A 21086-nucleotide genomic window follows, 5' to 3' on the forward strand; every position below is an offset into this window, starting at 1 on the left:
CATGAGCTGCTGGTCAAATGTGAGGAAGTGGTCTTGCTTTATGAAAACACCACCCTGATTCAGTGAGCCAGAGGCAGCCTGCAGTCCCTGTTTTCCTGTAAAGGCAGATTGCTGTGGATGGCCTCTGGCCTCGTCATGCAGCCCTGCTCAGAGTAGGGGATTGAGGGACCAGGCAGATCCCTAGTTCCTTTTGACCTTTATTGATATTGGGCCACCCCAGGGTCCTTGGACTCTACCTGGTCTTCTGGCCTGGGTCAGGGGATGTGAGGTTTGGAATCCCCCTCTGTGGCAGGATCCCAGCCCCCCAGCCACTTGAGGTCAGCACATCCTTCCCTAATTGTGTTAGAGTTGGAGACTTCTCCCACCCATCCTCATCCATGCTCATCCCACATTTTGTAGCTTGGCACCTGAGGACCTTTATTCATTGACTTAGTTGTTAGTGATGATGGTTACTAAGACTAAGTGACTCTTTCAAGTCACATCACTTGCATGCTAGGGCTAGAGCATGGATCTTCCTAATTGATTTCATGGGACTCTCTCATGGAAACTGTGACTGCTTCCTAAACACACACTCTACATTTGGAGTGTCAAAATTCTTGCCACTGCCTCCTTGGCAAGTGTATCTTGTCTTCTACGTGGGAATTTCACAAATATTTTCCTTTGGTTTGTGGAGGTCATGCAGAAGGGATTTCATTTGAAATAGCCCAAACAAGAAATACCAGTTGTCTTTTTCGCACATGGATGTGTGTAGTGAACACCCCTTTCTGTGTGCTTGCATGAGTTACTCCTTTCAATTTGTTGAAGAATGGTTGGCTGGGGAGCAAGTTAACGAGAGATGGATATCAATGGTTGTCAAGTATTCTGACGTGAAGAATGTATTGAGGATGTGAAGGCTTTTCTAGCCAGTTCCTATGGCTCAGTCAGGGATCAGTCAGAGGATTCTGTCTGGTAGACTCTTTGGCACAGATGTCAAAGTGGCCTGGTCTTACCCTGTCCAGGACTGAATGCTGAGCTTGAGTGGGAGCTTCTTGTCATTTCAAGCATTTCCATGAGTCTGTCCTCTGTTCTCTTGTATCCAAGTGGTTTCTAATAGGAAAGCAGAACAAAAATTGAAAGTATGGTGATTGATTATTTTTACCAATGTTATTTCAATCCACTTTGTTTAATACGAAATTACCTTTATGCTAGTAAGATTTCATATGTGAGGAAATAATGAAAATATTGGGGTTAGGGGATGAGAATATGCAAATCAAACATTTTTGAGCACCAAGACCCGTTTTTTGTTTTTGTTTTTGTTTTTTTTTTTTAACTTAAATAATATTAAGTGCCAGAGGACCACCGCTGCCATTCAGCCTCAACAACCTCCAGGTCCAGCCTCCAGGTGGCCCATTTCACCAGGGTGTGTGGGACCACACTGTCCTGGGATGAGAGAACAGTACCCACGGATGTTGACATCTCACAGAGTAGATATTGCCAGTGACAGTAGGGAGCTATTGGCACATGAGGAAGGGAAGAGCTCTCAGGATGGGAAGAGGGGGCCGCTTCGAGACTCATTGGGTATGGCACGAGGCTGCTGGGTGTGGTGTTGGCCTGGGCCCACTGAGTGGGGCAGATCCGTGGTCTGTGTTTCTGTACCCTCCTCTGTAGCCTGTGTTGGCAGCAGATCAGGGAATTGCGATCAGAAGTGCTCCCAGTAACACAGGCACCAGCCCCCAGAGTGTGTGCCTATCCGTTTCCCCACCTGGCCTGACTTAGTGCCTGTCTTGCCTCAGGGCTGAGACCCTACAATCTCTGATGAGGGTGTCTGTGGTCCAGATCCAACCTGCATGGCCAACATGCTCAGACCTTCAGCTGGGTCCTAGGCTGCTGCAACCAAACTCTGTTAACTGGGTGGCCGACAACAGAGGAAGTGTCTTCCGTTGAGCTCCAGAGGCTCAACACAGTAGGTGTTGGGCTGTCCCAGTGCCATAACCCCTCCCAGGTTTCAAGGGGACTGTCTCCCCAACTCTCCCAGCCCTTGCCCACTCTCCTATTGCTGCCCACGATCTGTGGTTCCCATATGGGCATCCCGCCCTGGCTCCAACCTCACATATCCGGTATCCCCCAGTCTCCCTGGTATCTGGGTCCAGACTCTCCTCTTCCTACAAGAATATCAGATATTGGATTTGGTCCCAGTTGATGCTGTGTTCCATCATGTGAGCTCTTAGCTTCATCACTGTGCAAAGACTCTTTTCCCACACAAGTTCGCACGACTTTTGGCTGGCTAAGAATTTTCAGGCGACACTTTTCTAATGAGTACACTTTCCTTCCTTCCGATCTCCCACCAGTGAGCATTCCTCGCACCCTTGTCCTAGTTCCTTTATGGCAGTTTCCCTCCTTATGGCTGAGAGGATCTAGTGACCCCTGAATTCACACGTTCTCCTTAATCACCAACACACTGCAGAATTCTCCAGGGGGCCATATATGCTCCTGGAAGTTGGTGTTGGAAATAGTTCTCCATCCATTAATCACTCCCTCACTCACTAATGTCCTTGTGTCCTTGAGAAAGGCTCTCCCTTTCCTGGTTTTCCTGAATAGAAATCCTCTTGCCTCTTGGGTGAATAGGGTTATGGGTTGTGCAGAGGGTGTTGGTCCACTGAGCATCTTAGAGACTGTCCTTTATGGAGCCTAATGATCCTCACTGGGGAATGAGGCCAGGGTCCTAACTGTGGTTAGTTAGAGAGGGAAAGAAGGACAAGGGAAACTCAGATGTCCCTTCATGGCCCCTGGAGTTAGAGGACTTACCCCTTTGCACCTGGGATCAGGAGACCTCATTTCCTCGAGGACATGCACACTCAGACGTTAATCTTGAGTGTGGGTTCCTTTCTGGGGTCCAGGGCTGTTGTTAGCCACCAGGAATGACAGTGCTCTCCATGCTGAGTGGAGCCATTTTTGCCAGGAAAGAGAGCCCATGGTCACGCCTTGTGCAAAGCATCCCACGCCAGGGGCTCCCATGCCTACATTCCTGTCCTGAAAGGAAGCCACTCAGAGGCAAGGTGGGTCCAACCACCTCCCATGTGTTCACTCATCACTGTGTTCCAGCAGTCACCCCAGTGAACAGTCCTGATGGGATTGGATGTGGCTCAGAATGTCACCCTCATGAGCTCTACCCTGCCACAGCTGCAGTTCTGCAGTGGGAGAAACTCAAAACCTCAAAACACATGCACATGAAAGAAAAGAGCAAGAGCCAGAGCCCAAACAGGCCAGGTGTGGCAAAGACAGCTGGAGTGCCTAGGTTGGGACTCAGAATTATGTCAGTGGGGTGGCATTGCTGCTGGCACCAGCATGATAACCGAGAGCCAGCCCTGCTCATTTTGGGGAGCAGTGTGTTGGGGAAGGCAGCAGAAATTGAGAGGCAGGATTGAGTTTGGCCCTAGGAGGAGGTTGGGTAAGAGGCCAGTGTGGGTTGGAGAGCCTGGGCAGATAGACAGAGGCCAGGGCACACCCCAAAGCCTGGAGACTGCACTTGATGTCCAGGGTTGTGAAACACCACTTCCCCTCTTACTCACAACTGAGAGCAAGGGGCATTGATGAGTTCAGTTTGTGTGCGGCTGCATCCAAGGTGGCTCGGCTAGGAACCTCTGTTTCCTTGACTCAGGAGGCTGGGAGTCCAGGCTCCACTGAGGCTCGGCTGGGAGGATCGGAGTCTGAGTTTATGCCTGTGTTCCCTGTAGGATCCATGTTGGCTGAGCCTCAGTGTTTTTGTAATGAGAGGATGGGTGACCGTCATGTCTTTATCACAGGACACACTTGCTAAATGGATTTGTTTGCTCTGAGGAGGAAAGAGAGAGGGGGGAGTGGTGCTGGAGACAGGGATGCAGACAGGGGTCATGGACTTGGCATAACTCAGTCTTGGAGGTGATATCCCATCACCTGTACCCACTTCAATTCCCATGAATCCAGAGGCTGAGCCCCCTTGAGGTGAGGGGTGAACCGGTTCTGGGCAGCAGGATGCTGTGGTACCTCGGAGTCTCTGTGAGACCCCAACACTAGACACACTTGGCCCTTTTGAAATCTTAGGAGAAGCCTTGGGAAGTTGTATGGCAGAGGGGAGCAGCCTCTGCATCTCAGTCCCCTCCAACTTGCCATGGTGTAGAGAGGGAACTGCAGCCACGATGGGACGGACATTGGCCATGTCCCTGTGTGGGACACAGGCCTGATTGAGTTAGGGTGCATTCTTTGTCTCTCCCTTTCTTGTGATTATCCCATCTCTACATTTGTGCTTTAGCCACCTGTGAGTCCCATCTCTGGTTTCAGAGAGAACAGAGGGTGTTATGGGCCAATAGACACAATAAACCCTAGAGATTAGATGCTACCCTACTTTCCAGAAAAGACTGGGCACACCATGAGTTGCACAATGATGGGACCAGGGTCCAAAAGCTGCTGAGAGGGAAGGACTGGTTGTGAATGCATTTTTGAAGGCTCCAAGCTGGAACTCTAGTGGCACCAAGCAGGGCAGATGCTGGTGGGGATGTTTGGGTAGTTGTTGGTGAACACCTGCGCACCTGAGATGGGTAGGCATGGAGGAGAAATCGGCAGCCCATAGGGCTGTTGAAAGTGGTCTTATGTGAAAAGAGGCTCAGGTATGGGCACAGGAAATGACATCATTGCCTTGACAATGGATCAAACAGAACATGGAACCCTGGTATCCAGGCACCCACTTCACTGACCAAGCCATCCGAGCTCACTTGGTTGGAGCCACTGGAGGGAGAAGGATGTTCTCCTGTGGTTGCAGACAATGCCGAGCCTCAGGCTCCCAGGAATCTCAGGGGGGCCAACTAGCCCTTTTGTGGATACACTGGGTGAGGCTTCATCTTAGACGCCAGAGCCTCTGGCGATTGTCGCAGAGGAGCTCAAGAGTAACAGTGAGTAGCACAGGGCAGGTGAGCCCAGCAGGCCCTCTAGTCTGATCCCTGATGAATGGCCCAGGACTCCTATTCTGACTCTGTGTGTGTGTGTGTGTGTGTGTGTGTGTGTGTGTGTGTGTGTTTGTACTGATGGGAACTGTCCCATTGTGCTTTGACTCTAGTGTATTGGCACAAGTCATTTTTCTGTTTGTCACCATTTCCATTTTGAACCCACCATTCTTGGTCCCAACCCAGGGTGAAAATGATCAGAACACGGAGGAGCCCTTCAGGGTTCAGAGCCTTGAACCTTACAGGCAGGACCAGCTTAGGAATGAGCTCCTGCCTGTCATTTGTGGGAGGAACCTACATTTCAGCAGCAACATGGGGTTAATCTCCTGGGATTTCATCCCCACCCAGCAGGTGCTGGATCTCTTGTTCCCAAAACAGCCACCTTCTTCAGTCTTTACTCCTGGTGCCACTCCACATCCTCCAAGGGGACAAGAACCTCAGGTTCTGGATGGATGTTGTAGAATGCCCACAGAGCCAACTGCCAGGCTGGGTGGGGTGCAGTTGCTGGGCTTTGCTGATGTTGTCATCCCCCACAGACCTTGGAACCTTCTGTGGCAGTGGCATCCAGGACCCCAGCAGCTGTGAGTAGCAGCTCCTCACTGCTTCACTCCAGCGAGCAGGTGGAAGACAGCCGCGTTGTTCACGTCCTCCTAGAGGGACAGAGCCTGAGGGAGACAAAGCGCATCCTGGTAAGCCCGACAGCAGGGCTGCCTCCTGGGTGTCCACACAGTGGAAGGCAGGAGACACAGCCAACCCCAGGGCTATGGTGGGAAATAAAGAAGAGAGAGGTCCGTCTTAAGGGCTTGACCTGAGGAGGGAGAGCATCAGCATGCCCAGCTTCAGTGGTGAGTGGGCCTGTGTATTGTGGGTTTTGCAGGCCAGAAGTGCAGACGGAAATGCTGTGGACAGATGAAGGCAGAGATATGTCCAGGATGCAGGCTGCAGTGCCTAGATCTTGGTATTCTCAATGAGTGAAGTTGGAGCAGAGGAGGTGGCAGTGACTTGTCACATGTGTAGGAGGGGATGTGTTCCTGGTGGCAGGGAAGAGAACCTCCTTAGCATGACTAGGTGTAGGAATTTGGGGTCGGGATCACCTGGGGGGTCATGCCAAAGCTTCGGAATGTTAGGCTTTGCATGTATGTAAATACGGAGCTAAAGGGGTTCTTGGCAGAATTTCTATGGATGTGCAGTAGACACGCTAATGCTGCAGGTGTCCAGCTGCAGAGGAGACATGTTCAGTGACTGCCAGTGCTGAGTCAAGTACATCATGACAACCAGACCCGCACCGAGCTTCCAGAGGCCAGGGCCTCTCAAAGCTATCATGAAGCACTCAAGTGCACACTCTTGTATCTGAGTCTGTTTTGTGTCGTGGCAGTCAGGACCCAAATTTTCAGTGCATCTGCCTCTTCCACCCACAAAGGCAGCCTGCATCCCAGATCACACTTGGTGTGCAGATCCCTGGCCCATTGCTCTCATCTCAGTGAGATGAGAGTGTGTCTGTGCATAGGCAGTTTGGTCCTTTGACATGAGTGGAATGTGGCTCCCCAGGGGGAGGGGAGATGGCAGGTACAGGCAGATATTTGTACCAGGATTGTTCTAGTAGCACATTGCAAGAACCCAGGTGGTATATGGAGGACACACTCAGGTAGCAGGATAACAAGATTGTGCCCTTGTATATGTAGCTGAGATTTCTCCTGAATGTTTGACCACAGTCCTCTGGGTAGCTCTTCTAAAAGCCATTCTCTGATGACATTTGTCCCACCCTGATCCAGGTGACCTTTCAGGAGACGGTGACAAGCCTCATCCGCAGGGCCTTGGACCAAAATTTGTTGCAGCATGAGGATGTGGACAACTTTGAGCTGCTGTATATGATGTCTGAGGATGAGAGTAAGTAGGACAATCAGACAGTGGGGAGACATGATCCACAGTGGGCTCAGGATAACTGACAGCCAAGAGAAAGTGGGCCTTGGCCCCAAAATACCAAAGTGTGATGGGCCTGGCGGAGACTCTCAGGGGTTGTGGGTGTTTTGTGGTATAATCCTTGAGTGCCACCTAACAATTCTCTCCACTTCGCTCTGCAGAAATCAAGGTCTCTGACCACTCACTCGTGTGTCTGTCCATGAATCTGGGAATACAATATTTCATGGTGAGGAAACGCCCCCAGGTCAAGGGAAAGGAGGTAAACACCTACCTTATTCAAGCTGTGCATGTGCTGCCGTTCCACTCCGACCTGAGGAAATAAGAAGCCTCAGCACCTGGACATATTTGCTGGAAGCCCAAAGAGCCAACTGACAGTCTGGGGTGGCTTTCTGTTTCTGGGTTTGCTGATGTTCCATCCCATCACAGTTCTCAGAATCAACCTGCAAGTCCTCCAGGCCGCTTTCCCACAAGCAGGTGGGAGACACCTGCTTAATTCGTGTCCACTTAGAAACACAAAGTCCAGAGATGGCCAAGAGTGTTCTGGTAAGCCTGGGAGCAGGGGTGTCCCGTGGTGCTTACACCTGGGTGGGGAGCAGACACTGGTCCAATACCATGGACTACTCATGCCCTCTTGAATTTGGAGCTTCTGGATGATCAGGAGGATAGATGGGAATCAAGAAGGGAGAGGTGAGTGTGAAGGGCTGGAGATGAGATGAGCAAGTGCAGCAGCTTGTCCACTGCCATGTCTGAGGGAGTCTGTGTGTCAGGTGGCAGCATGCAGTCCAGAAGGGCAGGGACAGGTATGGGTGACAGATGAGAATAGGACAGGAACTAGGTTGCAGGTTCCCTTGTATGGGATGCTGACGTCTATGGAGGAGGACAGCAGTGTGAGGTTCTCCATGTTCCTTGAACAAGGAGCTGAGAGAGTCTCTCTGCAGAGTCGATATGGATGTGGAGCAAGCACACTAAATGTCCAGGTAACCCAATGACCACCCTTGCCGGATGAGGTGCCCTCCTACATCCCAGCCAGCACTGAGCCTCTGGAGGCCAGGAGCTCTCGTGGCTATCTTTCAGCTCTCCTGTGTGTGGTCATGTTCCTGGGTCTGTTTTTGGCCCTGGCAATCCAGACCAAAGCCTCTAGGTTTTGTGCCTAGGCCATTCCCAATGCCGCCTGCATCCTCGGGCAGACCTGGGATCTTGGAGGCTATTGTCCCATTCCTCCCAACTTGTGGGATGAGATTGCATCTGTATGCAGGTAGTGGGGTCCTTTCACTCCGAGAGGAGTGCAGCTCCACAAAGAGCAATGGCAGGCCCAGGAAGTCCTATGTACAAGGATTGGGCTAGTAGCCTGTGGGAAGAGCACACACGATGAGCAGGAGGTCAGCCTCGGGTAGTAGGGTCATGGATGTTGCCCTTGTATTTAGAGTGGAGGTGCCTCCAGAATGCCCCTGCCCACTGTCCTTGAGTAGTCACTTCAAGGCCCATTTCCTGAAGGCCTGTCTCCCATGCTGCTCCAGGTGACCTGCCACGATAGGGCTCCTGTCGTCATCCGCAGCGCCCTCGACCTACACTTCCTTACTGAGGAGAATCCAGAGGATTATGAGCTGGGCCAAATCATCTCTCGCCGTCAGAGTAAGTGAGACAATCAGATAGCAGAGAGCAAGGGTCAGGATGTGGACTCAGGTCAACTCTTAGCAACAAAGAGTAGTCTCTGACCCCCAAGAACACTCCAACAGGTGTGTTGGGTTCGTGCACAAAGCCAACTGCACTTCTGCTGGTGGAAGGTCTTGAGGTCCAATGGTATACCCCGGTGGATATTGCGGCTCCCCACCAGGTGCCCTCCCCTGGACATGAACAGGCATCCAAAGCTGACATCTTTGAGGAGTGAGGAGGAAAGCCTCTCTCCAGGAGCAGTATGTTTTCATGGTCTGGGATAGGAGTGGTTTCAAAGGAACATGGGAATGCATGGGCTAAAGAGGGAACTGGCATTTTGTGGACTGAAGCAGTACTATTGAAAGCCTTCTGTGTGACCAAAAAACCACTGCCTGGGCAGAGCATTGCCAGGATTCTAGCAAGCAGTAACAGGATGAAATTGGGAAGAAAACACAGCCTGGGAGACAGCCTGAATCATCTGTTTTTGCATAAATTCCATGGTCTTACGCACCTGAGTCCACTAGGCAAGGAGTGATCACAATAGCCAGGTTGTGATCCCTAACTAAAGTCAGATGAGGGCTTCCTGAGCACGTAGCCACAGAGCTCATCTGATAATAATGCCAGCGCTTTTTCGTTGGTTGGTTGGTTGGTTTTTGTGAGCCAAACACCACAGCAGCCATTATCCCAGCGTATGTACCCTGAAGACCACCATCCCTATGAGTTCTAGGATCACTTGTCTCCTATCTTAACCTACTGTTAGGTTAGTAGAGTCTATGGAAGAGGAAGTCTGTCTGGGGCCTTGGTAGCCTAAGAAATTCATAGCAGAGATCTCCACATCCAACCCAGAAGGGATGGAGAACAGGCTCTAGGTTAGAGGAGGGCGACAGGAAACACATGTTCAGAGGAAGGAGAAGCGGATGTTGTATTCCCCCACTCGGGGTCATGGCACCACTGGGCCATACACCATGTTGGAGGGAAGCAGTCCCTTTGCTGGTCTTTGGAACCATTGTTCTCAGTAGGGCAGTATTTGGAATGTGGCCTCCATTCTCAGAAGCCTGGTTCACATGGAGGCGGGCTCCACCAACGCAGAAGCATGGCTCTAACGTGGTATCCGCGCTGGTCAGCCTGTCCTCACTGTGGCCATACTTGAGGAAAATAACTCAGAGGAGGAATCCTAGGCCTTTTTTCTCTGGGTTTCAAAGCTTTCTCTTTGGTTGTGCACTGAGGCTGTCCATAAAGCTCTAGTGTGTGGCAGTGGAGAGCTCCTCAGCCCTTGCCACAAAGGCATAGACTGGGAGAGAGAGAACGAGGCTGGCAGAGAGGGAGAGAGAGAAAGATGGAGAGGGAGGACCTCTCCTTGGAGAATGAGGATTCAGTGGAGCCAACAGGAACAAGGTACTGTTGCCCAGGGCACAACCCTGTTTAGGTCTTACTCCAACCATGCTCAACCTTTCTTCCAGTCCCTCCCACCCCCCAGTAGTGTATTCATCTTGAATGAGAATTTCATGTAGACATCAGAGCACTCACCATCCAATGCTTCCCTCCAAACCCACCTATGAAGATGGCTCATGTGGGGACTGAATCTTCAGCACAGGAGCCTTTTGTGGGAGATTTCAGATGCAAACCCTAGTGGTGTGCTTTGGCAGATGCAAGAGGACCTGAGATATTCTGGAGTCCAAAGCCTTCGGTAGGAACAGACATTAGGTCTGTTGAAGTGCTCTGCCTAGTTCTTCCTCAGGGAGGACTGTGGAGGCTGTCTTTGTTGGTATTGGTGCTGAATTGGAGAGCTCTCAGGTGTGTGGCTCTGGCCTTTTCTGGCACAGGCTCTCAGATGTTGGCGTGTCCTAGGGAGCACCTCCTGAGTGCCACCTTCTTTTTGTACACCCCTCTCTCCCCAGAGCTGAGGATTCCAGCAGAGGCCAACGTATTTGATGCCAAGAATCCTCACAAAAAATCCAACTTTGTGCTGAGGAAAAGGAGCCTCTCCCAAAAGAATGATGGGTGGATCGAGCCTCAACCTCCCTCTCGTCCTGCAAAGAAGGCTCCTGCCCTCCTGAGGATGCTTGCAAAACCATTCTGTTGCTGTGTGCCTGGGCGGGGCTGAGGCAGCCCAGGAATATTTACATTGATTACTATTTTCTTCAAAGTTTGAATCTATAGTTTGCCATTGTCCTTGACCTTGTTTAGTAACACAGTTGTTACTCTATCCTGTATTTGTTGTTTCCATTAATATATTATTATTATTTTAAAATATATATGTTTTTGTTACCTGATCTACTGTGATGATTTGAGTATACTAAATGTAGCAGTGATTCCTAAAGGACACATCCAAACCAACAGGAAGGAATGTTTCATTCTATCAGCAAGAACTTTGGTTTTTAGGAGTTTGGCAGATGGCATTATCTGAGTCAGTTTTCCAATGGGGGCAATGAAGTATCAGCTATGATGGTACAAACACAAACAAAGACACACAAACACACACAAGAGCACACACACTCACTGAGAGATAGATAGACAGATGGAGTTGGTCTCTGCTGAAATACTTTGGAGACATGGTTCTGATTTCTCCCCTTTTGGAGTATTTTCAATTGCACAAGGTGTCTTGCAAATGAACCCATGTCTGAGGAAGACATGCATGTGTACTTCACATGCCACTTTTCACATAGCAGGAAGGTCATGTAATATTTTTCATGCAGCTGTCTTTTGACTGTGAACCATCCCATGAGGTCAGCTGTGGAATTTTCAACTTGTAGCATCACAATGGGGATCCACTCTTTGGATTTGGGGATATTTCCGATTTTCTTGATTCAGATTGGAATGATATATATATATTAGTTTTTGATGAAAATTCTGCATTTGATGGTAATGAATGTCGTGCATCTAGGAATCTGTAGAGTGCAGACAATGAATGGATGCCTACTGTTGTCTGGACTGGTCTGAAAAGTCCTGTAGCATCTGAGCATGTGTGAGGGCTGTACAGGTCTTGCCAAAAGTCCAGGTCAGATGATCCTGCACAAAGCTGAACTCCTAGTGGTCTCCACAACAGTGTAAGGGCCAAGGAGAAACACACTTCCACACAGAAGTTGGGAAGCTACCTTATGAAGGTGATCATAGATACGGGATTATTAATATATCCAGGTTGGCATCTATTATTTTTTTAGCTTTTGACTTTCGCAGCTGTGGGCATCTTGACAACCATCAACTCCCTGTAAGCACAGACAACTCTATAAGAACCTGAGGATAAATTTCCCTGTGCATGTCCCCTTGTGAAACTGCTTAAGCACCGCCTGGTTTACACACAGGTGGAATTTCTAGGTCAAAGTGTGCATGTTTACTTCTTTGACTAAGCACTGCCAGGTGGCTCTTCTGCATAGCTCTACCTGTGGCCAGGATTGTATTATCTAGCTTTCTAACTTTTGCATGTTGAGTAGATACATAGTGGGAGCACACTGTTTTTGTTGGTATTTTTCTTGGTATCTATTCTGATGCTTTTCACTGGGGGATTTTTTCCTGTGAAAATGGGCTTCCTCTACTTGACCTTATTTTCTTCTTTTTAAAATTTTTTCAATGTGACTTTTTAATTTTAGTTTTATTAAAGACATTGCCCCTTGCTTGCATAGTCTATATCTAAAGCACTAGTCCTTGCTCCAAGGCCCAGCTTGCTCTCAGCTGCCCCAGGAGGGGAACAGTCTTTGGCGGTAGACAAGAGACGCCCCTGCAGGGGGCACAAGTGCTTTGGCCCTCTGGTGTCTTGCAGGCAGTGCTTCCCATGCTCACAGAGGGTTTCAGACACTGAGTCAATGGTCCAGGTGGTCTTTTGTTCAGTCTGATCTCAAATGGAGCTCCTCTGAGAGGTCATATTGAAGTCCTTGTGTGTACCTGATCCATCATTTTAAACAATATTCCAAGTTCACTTTTTGTGTGTACGTGGGTTCTGGGGATTGAACCCAGGGCCTTGAGCCTGTGAGGCAAGTGACCTACCTGAGCTACACCCTCAGAGACCCCTGTAAAAGTATTTCCCCTTTGCCTCGGGGTCTAAGTTGCCAAGGCTGACCTCAAACGTTCCTCTTGCCTCAGCCTCCCTGGTGGCTGGCATGACAGGCATGCACCTGGGACTGTCACACTCGAGCCTGTGATGGGAACTCATGTGCATCTGTCCAGGGCTGAGCATGGTTAGGCAGAGCTGTGCTCCAGGCTCCCTGCAGGGCTGTGGAGGCTTCTGCTGCCCAGCAGCCCTGGTGCCATGGCCAGGGCTCCTCCCAGCCGAGGGCAGGCAGATGCCCATTGCTGTAGGCTGACCTTATTTTCTTCTTATGGCACTGGAGTATGTTGTATGGTTTGTCCATTAGGAGTCTAACAGGTCCTCTAGAACCTTCATACAATTAGTAAAATTCCTGAACAGTAAGTGAGCGCGCGCAGAAATTGGGCTAATATTTTGGGAAGAACAATGTTGGATGATATATTCATGGCTTGAATATATCATCCAACATGAAGTTATATTTTATTACTTACAAAATAATAAAATAATGAAGCAATACCATGGGCTGAGCTAAAATAGATCCTTAGGATCTTAGGCATTCTGTAATAAATCTGTGTCACTTGAAGTATAGAGTTGATCGACTCTGAGTAATGAAACAGAAGTAAAGGTATCAAAGCCAATGATCATCTGTTTCCAATTTTCTGTGATTTGCTTCAAGTGGTAAAGTGGTGATATTTATTAATAATGGATCGAATAGGTTCATAATTGTTTTAGAGTACAATTAGATGCCTTCAAACTTTAGGCTACATGGGCACATTTGAGAACGGTTCCAGCCATTCTCTCATCCTTTGGGTCATTCCCCTCCTATGTCCTGTGAGACATTTTCTATGTGAGGCTTTAAGAAGAAGAAGAGAATATTCTGTAAAGAAAACCTTGTGATCTGTGCAGTATGAAGTTGAATGGATTCATTCAGAAATCAGAAATTCTATTGAAAGATATTTATTTGCATGAGCCAATTAAAACCTATTTTTAGGCATCCTGGTGAAGACAAGGTTTTATCTTTATGTCTCATTTTCTATGTTTTGTTGTTGTTGTTGTTGTTAGAATGAAATTCATATGTTGCCAGACCATTCTATCAGATGTGTAACTAGATGCCATTTAAATTACCCACTTTTACATGGTAGACAGTTTTTAATGAACACTGCCTGTCTGCACCTTTTTTAAAAACAGGACTGGGATCAGAAGCCCAAATACCAATGGTTAGCTGGAGCATATTTTTCATTTGGCCTATCTGTCAGTATTCCCTGAGGTCATCTGTGCAATCAGCTTCGTTACTCCTGCTCCCTCACTGGATTTCATAGAAACCATATGCTATGTATGAATCAGGGACACCAATCCCACAACATAGCATTCTTGGAATATCCAAAGTCCCACTTTTCACTTCGCCATGCCTGAGATCAGCAGTAATATTTATCAGCAAATGTGAGATTTTCAAAGATCCAATTCTATGTGCTCCTTTCTCATAGAGCCTTAGGCAGGGATATAGCATACATAAATATTAAGTAAAGTCCATAGTTTTTAAAATGTCATCCATTGAATAGTTGACACATGTCTGAGATACTTTTTATTTTGGAGGAGGTATTATTTAATAGGGAATTCCAACAGCTACCTAATAGTGAAATGAGAAGTCTTGCATCCATTTTATTGTGTTTCTGATGATTTTTATGAGTAAGGGTAAGATACTTCCTTGTTCTGATGCAGATGTTGCCCACTTTTGTGAATGGATGCGGGGTGTCACCTACTACTTGCATATCTGCATATTGGGCTTGACACTGCTATCGTACTTGGTAGTTGGCAAAAAGTCAATACTGAAGTTAAGCTCTTGTGTTCTAGCAGCAGAGCTGAAGATCCTTGATGTGCCACCTTCTGCAATCCATGCTGATCTCTTCATGTTCCTTATTGACTTCCTGGTGATGAGCATCATGGTCTCCTGGTCTTGAGAATGGCCAAGCATTGCTCTGTGAATGTGGAAGATGGGCATGTGGAAGGCTCCAGGGAGGAGGGATCATTGAACATGTACTCGAATCCATGTGCCTGTTGAATGACCTGTTTTTTTTTTTATTTTTGGGTTTTAAGGGAGACACTGCCCTAAAACACTTCTGTGCAGCTGGGGATGCAGGTTTCTGCTTCACCTTGCAGGAAGCATTAACGAATCCTTTCCAGAAGACATGAGAAGAGAGAAGTGAGCCTCTGGTATCATGCAGGTTCCTTGCATTGCCCATGGGCTAGAAGAGAGAAGAGATGCTTCATGAGATTTGATCCCCTTTTTCCTGAAAAGTTCCACACAGAGGTGAGTCCCCAGCATGTTTAGAAATCATTTCAGACACCTTTCTGGACGGAATTGAATCAGAGCCCCTGATGATGTGGAAGAGCTAAAGATGGGTTTGCTATGAATTTTCTATTTCATTCATCAGGGCCTGAGTCAAGTCAGTCATTGTGCTGTCAACACATGAGCTGCTGGTCAAATGTGAGGAAGTGGTCTTGCTTTATGAAAACACCACCCTGATTCAGTGAGCCAGAGGCAGCCTGCAGTCCCTGTTTTCCTGTAAAGGCAGATTGCTGTGGATGGCCTCTGGCCTCGTCATGCAGCCCTGCTCAGAGTAGGGGATTGAGGGACCAGGCAGATCCCTAGTTCCTTTTGACCTTTATTGCCATTGGGCCACCCCAGGGTCCTTGGACTCTACCTGGTCTTCTGGCCTGGGTCAGGGGATGTGAGGTTTGGAATCCCCCTCTGTGGCAGGATCCCAGCCCCCCAGCCACTTGAGGTCAGCACATCCTTCCCTAATTGTGTTAGAGTTGGAGACTTCTCCCACCCATCCTCATCCATGCTCATCCCACATTTTGTAGCTTGGCACCTGAGGACCTTTATTCATTGACTTAGTTGTTAGTGATGATGGTTACTAAGACTAAGTGACTCTTTCAAGTCACATCACTTGCATGGTAGGGCTAGAGCATGGATCTTCCTAATTGATTTCATGGGACTCTCTCATGGAAACTGTGACTGCTTCCTAAACACACACTCTACATTTGGAGTGTCAAAATTCTTGCCACTGCCTCCTTGGCAAGTGTATCTTGTCTTCTACGTGGGAATTTCACAAATATTTTCCTTTGGTTTGTGGAGGTCATGCAGAAGGGATTTCATTTGAAATAGCCCAAACAAGAAATACCAGTTGTCTTTTTCGCACATGGATGTGTGTAGTGAACACCCCTTTCTGTGTGCTTGCATGAGTTACTCCTTTGAATTTGTTGAAGAATGGTTGGCTGGGGAGCAAGTTAACGAGAGATGGATATCAATGGTTGTCAAGTATTCTGACGTGAAGAATGTATTGAGGATGTGAAGGCTTTTCTAGCCAGTTCCTATGGCTCAGTCAGGGATCAGTCAGAGGATTCTGTCTGGTAGACTCTTTGGCACAGATGTCAAAGTGGCCTGGTCTTACCCTGTCCAGGACTGAATGCTGAGCTTGAGTGGGAGCTTCTTGTCATTTCAAGCATTTCCATGAGTCTGTCCTCTGTTCTCTTGTATCCAAGTGGTTTCTAATAGGAAAGCAGAACAAAAATTGAAAGTATGGTGATTGATTATTTTTACCAATGTTATTTCAATCCACTTTGTTTAATACGAAATTACCTTTATGCTAGTAAGATTTCATATGTGAGGAAATAATGAAAATATTGGGGTTAGGGGATGAGAATATGCAAATCAAACATTTTTGAGCACCAAGACCCGTTTTTTGTTTTTGTTTTTGTTTTTTTTTTAACTTAAATAATATTAAGTGCCAGAGGACCACCGCTGCCATTCAGCCTCAACAACCTCCAGGTCCAGCCTCCAGGTGGCCCATTTCACCAGGGTGTGTGGGACCACACTGTCCTGGGATGAGAGAACAGTACCCACGGATGTTGACATCTCACAGAGTAGATATTGCCAGTGACAGTAGGGAGGTATTGGCACATGAGGAAGGGAAGAGCTCTCAGGATGGGAAGAGGGGGCCGCTTCGAGACTCATTGGGTATGGCACGAGGCTGCTGGGTGTGGTGTTCGCCAGGGCCCACTGAGTGGGGCAGATCCGTGGTCTGTGTTTCTGTACCCTCCTCTGTAGCCTGTGTTGGCAGCAGATCAGGGAATTGCGATCAGAAGTGCTCCCAGTAACACAGGCACCAGCCCCCAGAGTGTGTGCCTATCCGTTTAACCACCTGGCCTGACTTAGTGCCTGTCTTGCCTCAGGGCTGAGACCCTACAATCTCTGATGAGGGTGTCTGTGGTCCAGATCCAACCTGCATGGCCAACATGCTCAGACCTTCAGCTGGGTCCTAGGCTGCTGCAACCAAACTCTGTTAACTGGGTGGCCGACAACAGAGGAAGTGTCTTCCGTTGAGCTCCAGAGGCTCAACACAGTAGGTGTTGGGCTGTCCCAGTGCCATAACCCCTCCCAGGTTTCAAGGGGACTGTCTCCCCAACTCTCCCAGCCCTTGCCCACTCTCCTATTGCTGCCCACGATCTGTGGTTCCCATATGGGCATCCCGCCCTGGCTCCAACCTCACATATCCGGTATCCCCCAGTCTCCCTGGTATCTGGGTCCAGACTCTCCTCTTCCTACAAGAATATCAGATATTGGATTTGGTCCCAGTTGATGCTGTGTTCCATCATGTGAGCTCTTAGCTTCATCACTGTGCAAAGACTCTTTTCCCACACAAGTTCGCACGACTTTTGGCTGGCTAAGAATTTTCAGGCGACACTTTTCTAATGAGTACACTTTCCTTCCTTCCGATCTCCCACCAGTGAGCATTCCTCGCACCCTTGTCCTAGTTCCTTTATGGCAGTTTCCCTCCTTATGGCTGAGAGGATCTAGTGACCCCTGAATTCACACGTTCTCCTTAATCACCAACACACTGCAGAATTCTCCAGGGGGCCATATATGCTCCTGGAAGTTGGTGTTGGAAATAGTTCTCCATCCATTAATCACTCCCTCACTCACTAATGTCCTTGTGTCCTTGAGAAAGGCTCTCCCTTTCCTGGTTTTCCTGAATAGAAATCCTCTTGCCTCTTGGGTGAATAGGGTTATGGGTTGTGCAGAGGGTGTTGGTCCACTGAGCATCTTAGAGACTGTCCTTTATGGAGCCTAATGATCCTCACTGGGGAATGAGGCCAGGGTCCTAACTGTGGTTAGTTAGAGAGGGAAAGAAGGACAAGGGAAACTCAGATGTCCCTTCATGGCCCCTGGAGTTAGAGGACTTACCCCTTTGCACCTGGGATCAGGAGACCTCATTTCCTCGAGGACACGCACACTCAGACGTTAATCTTGAGTGTGGGTTCCTTTCTGGGGTCCAGGGCTGTTGTTAGCCACCAGGAATGACAGTGCTCTCCATGCTGAGTGGAGCCATTTTTGCCAGGAAAGAGAGCCCATGGTCACGCCTTGTGCAAAGCATCCCACGCCAGGGGCTCCCATGCCTACATTCCTGTCCTGAAAGGAAGCCACTCAGAGGCAAGGTGGGTCCAACCACCTCCCATGTGTTCACTCATCACTGTGTTCCAGCAGTCACCCCAGTGAACAGTCCTGATGGGATTGGATGTGGCTCAGAATGTCACCCTCATGAGCTCTACCCTGCCACAGCTGCAGTTCTGCAGTGGGAGAAACTCAAAACCTCAAAACACATGCACATGAAAGAAAAGAGCAAGAGCCAGAGCCCAAACAGGCCAGGTGTGGCAAAGACAGCTGGAGTGCCTAGGTTGGGACTCAGAATTATGTCAGTGGGGTGGCATTGCTGCTGGCACCAGCATGATAACCGAGAGCCAGCCCTGCTCATTTTGGGGAGCAGTGTGTTGGGGAAGGCAGCAGAAATTGAGAGGCAGGATTGAGTTTGGCCCTAGGAGGAGGTTGGGTAAGAGGCCAGTGTGGGTTGGAGAGCCTGGGCAGATAGACAGAGGCCAGGGCACACCCCAAAGCCTGGAGACTGCACTTGATGTCCAGGGTTGTGAAACACCACTTCCCCTCTTACTCACAACTGAGAGCAAGGGGCATTGATGAGTTCAGTTTGTGTGCGGCTGCATCCAAGGTGGCTCGGCTAGGAACCTCTGTTTCCTTGACTCAGGAGGCTGGGAGTCCAGGCTCCACTGAGGCTCGGCTGGGAGGATCGGAGTCTGAGTTTATGCCTGTGTTCCCTGTAGGATCCATGTTGGCTGAGCCTCAGTGTTTTTGTAATGAGAGGATGGGTGACCGTCATGTCTTTATCACAGGACACACTTGCTAAATGGATTTGTTTGCTCTGAGGAGGAAAGAGAGAGGGGGGAGTGGTGCTGGAGACAGGGATGCAGACAGGGGTCATGGACTTGGCATAACTCAGTCTTGGAGGTGATATCCCATCACCTGTACCCACTTCAATTCCCATGAATCCAGAGGCTGAGCCCCCTTGAGGTGAGGGGTGAACCGGTTCTGGGCAGCAGGATGCTGTGGTACCTCGGAGTCTCTGTGAGACCCCAACACTAGACACACTTGGCCCTTTTGAAATCTTAGGAGAAGCCTTGGGAAGTTGTATGGCAGAGGGGAGCAGCCTCTGCATCTCAGTCCCCTCCAACTTGCCATGGTGTAGAGAGGGAACTGCAGCCACGATGGGACGGACATTGGCCATGTCCCTGTGTGGGACACAGGCCTGATTGAGTTAGGGTGCATTCTTTGTCTCTCCCTTTCTTGTGATTATCCCATCTCTACATTTGTGCTTTAGCCACCTGTGAGTCCCATCTCTGGTTTCAGAGAGAACAGCGGGTGTTATGGGCCAATAGACACAATAAACCCTAGAGATTAGATGCTACCCTACTTTCCAGAAAAGACTGGGCACACCATGAGTTGCACAATGATGGGACCAGGGTCCAAAAGCTGCTGAGAGGGAAGGACTGGTTGTGAATGAATTTTTGAAGGCTCCAAGCTGGAACTCTAGTGGCACCAAGCAGGGCAGATGCTGGTGGGGATGTTTGGGTAGTTGTTGGTGAACACCTGCGCACCTGAGATGGGTAGGCATGGAGGAGAAATCGGCAGCCCATAGGGCTGTTGAAAGTGGTCTTATGTGAAAAGAGGCTCAGGTATGGGCACAGGAAATGACATCATTGCCTTGACAATGGATCAAACAGAACATGGAACCCTGGTATCCAGGCACCCACTTCACTGACCAAGCCATCCGAGCTCACTTGGTTGGAGCCACTGGAGGGAGAAGGATGTTCTCCTGTGGTTGCAGACAATGCCGAGCCTCAGGCTCCCAGGAATCTCAGGGGGGCCAACTAGCCCTTTTGTGGATACACTGGGTGAGGCTTCATCTTAGACGCCAGAGCCTCTGGCGATTGTCGCAGAGGAGCTCAAGAGTAACAGTGAGTAGCACAGGGCAGGTGAGCCCAGCAGGCCCTCTAGTCTGATCCCTGATGAATGGCCCAGGACTCCTATTCTGACTCTGTGTGTGTGTGTGTGTGTGTGTGTGTGTGTGTGTGTGTGTGTGTGTTTGTACTGATGGGAACTGTCCCATTGTGCTTTGACTCTAGTGTATTGGCACAAGTCATTTTTCTGTTTGTCACCATTTCCATTTTGAACCCACCATTCTTGGTCCCAACCCAGGGTGAAAATGATCAGAACACGGAGGAGCCCTTCAGGGTTCAGAGCCTTGAACCTTACAGGCAGGACCAGCTTAGGAATGAGCTCCTGCCTGTCATTTGTGGGAGGAACCTACATTTCAGCAGCAACATGGGGTTAATCTCCTGGGATTTCATCCCCACCCAGCAGGTGCTGGATCTCTTGTTCCCAAAACAGCCACCTTCTTCAGTCTTTACTCCTGGTGCCACTCCACATCCTCCAAGGGACAAGAACCTCAGGTTCTGGATGGATGTTGTAGAATGCCCACAGAGCCAACTGCCAGGCTGGGTGGGGTGCAGTTGCTGGGATTTGCTGATGTTGTCATCCCCCACAGTTCTTGGAACCTTCTGTGGCAGTGGCATCCAGGACCCCAGCAGCTGTGAGTAGCAGCTCCTCACTGCTTCACTCCAGCGAGCAGGTGGAAGACAGCCGCGTTGTTCACGTCCTCCTAGAGGGACAGAGCCTGAGGGAGACAAAGCGCATCCCGGTAAGCCCGACAGCAGGGCTGCCTCCTGGGTGTCCACACAGTGGAAGGCAGGAGACACAGCCAACCCCAGGGCTATGGTGGGAAATAAAGAAGAGAGAGGTCCGTCTTAAGGGCTTGACCTGAGGAGGGAGAGCATCAGCATGCCCAGCTTCAGTGGTGAGTGGGCCTGTGTATTGTGGGTTTTGCAGGCCAGAAGTGCAGACGGAAGTGCTGTGGACAGATGAAGGCAGAGATATGTCCAGGGTGCAGGCTGCAGTGCCTAGAACTTGGTATTCTCAATGAGTGAAGTTGGAGCAGAGGAGGTGGCAGTGACTTGTCACATGTGTAGGAGGGGATGTGTTCCTGGTGGCAGGGAAGAGAACCTCCTTAGCATGACTAGGTGTAGGAATTTGGGGTCGGGATCACCTGGGGGGTCATGCCAAAGCT

Source organism: Urocitellus parryii, chromosome Y (assembly GCF_045843805.1).
Source record: "Urocitellus parryii isolate mUroPar1 chromosome Y, mUroPar1.hap1, whole genome shotgun sequence".
In the NCBI taxonomy this organism is placed as follows: Eukaryota; Metazoa; Chordata; class Mammalia; order Rodentia; family Sciuridae; genus Urocitellus; species Urocitellus parryii.